The sequence below is a fragment of the Cannabis sativa genome, chromosome X (assembly GCF_029168945.1).
Source record: "Cannabis sativa cultivar Pink pepper isolate KNU-18-1 chromosome X, ASM2916894v1, whole genome shotgun sequence".
Lineage (NCBI taxonomy): Eukaryota > Viridiplantae > Streptophyta > Magnoliopsida > Rosales > Cannabaceae > Cannabis > Cannabis sativa.
This window is the reverse complement of record NC_083610.1, coordinates 5,817,072-5,822,974: the sequence shown is the minus strand read 5'-3', so window position 1 is coordinate 5,822,974 and position 5,903 is coordinate 5,817,072. Positions and strand designations below refer to the sequence as shown.

General features: G+C 34.2%; 1 long non-coding RNA gene across 1 annotated transcript; it reads left to right on the top strand.

Moving 5' to 3' along the window:
- The first annotated feature begins 2,375 nt into the window (after positions 1-2,375).
- Positions 2,376-4,128, top strand: LOC133032516 (uncharacterized). The gene is made up of 3 exons (XR_009685146.1): positions 2,376-2,576; positions 2,705-2,896; positions 3,832-4,128. It is a non-coding gene; the product is annotated as an uncharacterized LOC133032516 (long non-coding RNA).
- Positions 4,129-5,903: the final 1,775 nt, after the last annotated feature.

Genomic DNA, 5,903 nt, shown 5'->3' with positions numbered 1-5,903 from the left:
AACTCTTACAAGCTAAGATAGAAGCTAGGGTTCAAAATCCAAACAAAAACACTTGTGTAATACTCGAAGGCTTTTCCAACCAAATAATATTAACTCGTGGACTAGAGTTCGTTAATACCCGAACCACGTAAAACTTCTCGTCTTGATCTTCATATTTTATTTATTTTCTTTAGCTTTATTTTATTTTAAATTAGTTTCTGAAATATTTTGTTAATATTTTGGTGCTTTCATTGAGAGTTGAAGAAATATTTAATACCGACGTTGTATACTGTAACAATGGTAGCCACCAAAACCACCATCACTAAACCTACTGCTTGTGTGGGGATTCGACCATGGATGATGTTGATCCGCCCCCTATTACACACTCCAAAACGAGTGTAGCTGGGGATGGGGAGACACCCCTGAAGAGCATATTCTAGAAGATAATAACACCAAAAAAAGGCTAACCTATAGATCCTAGACGTTCTGCTCCCACAAAGGACAAAAGAAAATGTGTCATGGAGGAACCTGTGAATAAGACTGCTCCTAATGCTCCAAGGAACAACAAGAACGCAGTCAACCAACCTCTATAGAAAAAGAAGGTTGCTAATGCTCTAGGGCAAGGTCGCCCTAATGATCCTCGAGGCAGATAGACTCGATGTCTCAAATACAAATGCCTACAATTTGGGGATGAAAAAACCGCCTTACTAATTCTATTAACTAAACTGAAGGAGTATAATTGATTGAAGACACATCTTATCACATACCAAAAGACACAACCCTATAACCAAAGCATGTATTCACTATTTTCTCCGCATATTATTAGTTTTATGTTTACAAACTAGTTTCTCCACAACCCATATAATTATTCTCAATTCTCTCAACTTTTTTTTTTTTTTAATTATTTTTATATGTTTACAAACTAGATTATTCTATATTGATAATGTGCCCTATCAAGTATTGTATTAGTTTGATTAAAATAACCTTATTCATAATATCATAAAGGTAAAATATGTAAACAACCACTCCATACATAACAATCACTGAAAAATGCCAAATCAATAAAACTACAAGACTTCCATACATTATGCATTATTATTGTTTAATAAAATTATTTGTGACAGTCAGTAGTCCCGTGATTCGTAAGGGGAAACACCGGGTAAGCTGTGCAATCCCACACCGCCTGGGGAAGGTCAAGTGGGATGATTCTGAGACTGTGTAGGTATGGGACTACACAGTTGAATAGAGCTTAAATGGATTGATTGGTACTACCTATATCAACAAGGTGCATCTTGTTTTTCGGTAGCCCATCACGAAAGAACTCCACAGTTAAGCGTGCTTGACCTGGAGCAATTTTAGGATGGGTGACCTCCTGGGAAGTTTTCCCAGGATGCGTGTGAGTGAGGACAAAGCACGCTGGAAACACTCGTGTTGGTCTGTAGGGTCAGTCATCAATCCAGGAAGCAGCCAGAGTGGCGTACTCGTGTATAAGAGCCATTAGTCCGTGGGTGTAAGGGCCCAATGAAGGCTTGAAGCGAGAACGTTACATTATTATTATTATTATTATTTCAAAACTCACTAACTCAGCATCACCAAGCAACAATAATAAGAAATTTTATTTGATTAGTTACTAGAGCCATCACAATAACCCAAACAATTCCAATTAAGTAGTCATTAGAGTTACAATTAAAAAAAAAAAACTTTTTTTTTAAACCAAGAAGCTAGGTGCTTCTTCTAGAGAAACTAACTTAAATCAATCAACAATATTCATAGTCCTTTAATAAAAAAAATACTATTTTATAATCCTAATTAAAATGCTAGAGATTGATACATATAATATGAATATGATAAACATGGCAATCACAACACACTTAACAAACACTACTACAAAAATAGTTTTTCTCGACGTTTTTAAATAGTCGTTTAAAGTATTCTCATCGATTTCTATAACCGTCACCTATACGACCGTCGTAAAACAGACAAAATAGGCGACGGTTAAAAACCGTCACTAATATAGACTTTCCGACAGTTTAAAATCATCGAGAATGTAAAAAACAAAAAGAAAAAAATACAAATTTTTCTGCCATTTTTTTTTTCTGTATTTTCTCCTATTTTTTTCTTGTATTAGTTTATAATTTTACTTGAGTTAAAATAAAACAATTAATTAATTTTATTACAATAACAACTAATTTTAAAATATATTAAATTTATACAATAACAAAATAAATATATATAATAAATAAAAGTATATAAATAAATAAATATATTTATAACGAAATCGAAGACTACAACAAGTTCTCTATTTTTTTTTTTTTTTTTTTTTTTTTTTAAGGAACAACAATTTCTAGAAAAAATTAGATAATAACGTTCTAGAAAAATCGTTACCACCTAAAATGAAAAAAGCATTTACCGACCTAAATTAGAAACAAAACTCATTGAACAGTATATTTATAAAGTGACAAAATATGAAAACAATTTCTAATTCAAAAGGAGAGAAAGCCACATTTTCATCTCATCTCTCTCTTTCATCGATTTTCATTGCACTCTTCAGTTTTTAGTCATCACAATCAATCTCAAGCTCTGCGCGACATGGATAAGTACTTCCCCAACCTCATTTATGCAATGTTTACTTATCTTCTTCCCCAATTCTAACCCTCACTCTTAGTATCATCACACCTTTGATTTCTTCTTTTGCTGAATTTTGATTTATGTTTGTTATTTGTAGGTATCATTGATCATTTTGTCACTGCAATAATGACAATATTGATATAGATGTATCTCTGCTTTTATATTCTGATTTTGTCAAATTTTTATCTAAGCTCTGATTTATGTACTCTGGTTTCCCTTATCTCTTGCTTTGAATCGATTTCTAAAGCTTGAAATTTCATGGAGGTGTGCTTGAAATGTTGCCAGACAGGTACATACGTGCGACGATAGTAATTATCATCTTTATATATATATATATATTTATATATATATATTTATATAGTTTTTCAATTTCGATCAATTTTTTAATTTTTATCCTTCTCTTGCTTTTAGTTGATTTATGTTAATTCATTAACCCTAGTTTATGCTAATGGTTTGAACAATGTAATGTTTATTAAATTAAAATTGAACATCAGAAAGTTGCATTAATAGGTTGAATGTAGATGTACTTGTGAGGAGTTCTTCAATTTAGTTATATACTTGAAAATTCTTGAATTTAATTGCAAGACAATTATTTGATAAAATGTCTCAAAGAGATAATTTATTGAAGCTAAAGAAATAGTTGAGGAAGCAAAGAAGCAAAGTTAGACTAATGATTTTTCTTTTGAAGCAACCTTCCAAATTACAAGCTTTCTTTTTATTGATGTCTTTTTTTCTTTTCTTTCAATCAATGATTCAATATTACACTGCACAGAGTGACACTAAACACAGAGTAACAACAAAAGTTCAAAAGGTTAATGAATTTTGTATCTAATAGATATGTGGTAATTCTCATTAGATACATATTTATATGCTAAGAATGCTTTATTGAGAAAGCCAAAGATCTTATAGTAATATAAGCTCCATAGTGTAATTATATATGTAAAGTAGCTCATGATTGGACCATGCTAATTGGACAAATGATTTGCTGATTGGCTACACCAAAACTATGATCGTTTGAATATTCTGGTAGGCTGTGTTCATTTCACTGTTACCAGTGACTTTAACTTAAAAAACGTTGTGATCAATGGTAGATTATGCTCTAGTGGTTTATAATATAAGCATAATGTACATTTATATATACTGTTTTCCTTTTTTTTTTCTTTTTCATTTTAAAGAAAATTAAAGTTACATACATAACAAAAAGTATTGTTTATATTTATACAGGACAAAATCTCTACAGCTTTGTTCACTCTGATTACACTGAGGTTCCTTGACAGAGGAAACCACGAAGAGCTTCCTAAAGGATTATTTTGTGCTTTTCCTTGACAGAGGCTGTAACACCCTAACTATCTTAGGCGTATTACGTGATTTTTAAACGTACTGTGCAGCTCGTTGCTAGTCAACGAGGTTTATGGAAAAACGTGATTAATTAAAATTTTGCTTTTTCATTAAACTTATAAACCATTTTACAAAAGTCTCGGGATCCCGATTTATAAAAATATTTACAAAAGTTTCACTGTTTATTATTACATCAAAATAAAAGTCGTCTAACGACAGTTACAAAAATCTCAGCCTTGCTGTCCCGAGGATCGTACGCTCCAGGCCTAACCGCCCCGACATGTACAATCTCATAAGCTCGCTCACGGTCCATCAGCTACAGCCTTGCCTTTACCTACACATGAACATAAACTGTGAGTCGACAGACTCAGTAAGAAAAGCATAATAATATCATACATAAAACTGACTGCCGTGTCCAACACGATACTGAGTCCCGCTACTGCCATGTCCAACATGGTACTGAGCACTACTGCCATGTCCAACATGGTACTGAGTTTTGAACGTTCAGGGGACGGTACTATTGACAAGTATCCTCCTGATCGGTCGAACCGGTCATACTCCGCCGCTTGGTCATACTCCAGCCTGTACCGACGGGATAGGTCAATAAGATCGAACCACCAACCAAGTGTCAGCCTGATCGGTCGAACCGGTCATACTCCGGCTGCTGGTCATACTCCAGCCTGTACCGACGTGACAGGGTTGGATGGTTCGAAGCCTAAATACATGACTAATGTAATCTAGCAGGCTTCCTACATGCACGCTAAACATGTAATCTACATATGCATACTGTTATACTAATCTTACCTAGATTCCGATTTCAGGTGTGTCTTTGGTCAACTTTGGCGAACCGAAGCTGGGCGGCGGATTACTGGCTCCTAAACCATAAAAATCACAACGCTATAAGTGACACGCTAAATCACTTCCCGGGGACTAAAACTTGGAACTAAAAGTTTCCCTATCGATAAAAAGCATGGCAATACCCCTAAAAACCTAAAAACGAGGAAAACTAGGGTTCGGAAAAATTCCCCAACCGGCAGACCGGTTGCCCAACCGGAATTCCAGTTCTGGGAATTACTGAACCCCCATCCGGAATTCCGGATGCACAACCGGAATTCCGGTTCCTCGCAGGCAGCCAACTAAAAATCCCATAACTCGACCAATTCAACCCCAATTGGTCCCAAACTTTCCAGACCTGTTCTAAACTACCCCTAGAACAAATCCAAGGCATCAAAACCACCCAGAAACCACATATACAAAAATCACCATTGGAGCTCAAGCTTTGAGTTCCAAACTCAAGCTTGAGCAAATCCACCTAACATGCATCCAAACCTATTTAATTCTACTCAAATAAGCATAATATCACCTCTGCAAACATACAAGAACATCCAGCAATTCACAGAAACAAAATACAACATTTTCTCTCAAAAATCACATATTTTTCATAGAAAAACCAAAGCTTTACTCAACCTAATTATCATGCTTCAAACAACCTAAATAACTTTAATCTAACAAGCTTTAACCTTTGAAATTAAGAACTAATTCACAGCAGCAGCAACATTCCATAATCATGCATGCATCAACTATTTTCCACATATTTTTTTCAAGAAAAACCAAGTAAGAACTAAAGCCAAGAAATACCTCAATTAAAATCACTTTGATCTTGCTAAAATGACTTGAAATCAACAAGGAAAATCCAGCCCTAGCTGCTCCCCAAGCTTGGCCGAACAAGAGAGGAAAAGAGAGAGCTTTGTGTGTGAGTTTTGAAAATTCTTTCTAATTTTTGACTAAGTGTAGAATTTAGTGAAAAAGGGATATAAATCAACTAGCATATATTAAATCCATTTCAGCCAAATAACCATTAAATAAATAATTATTTTTCATTTCATAAAATCACAAAAAGACAAAACACAAATGGGGCAAAAAGACCATTTTGCCCCTCCACCATAAAACCACATAAA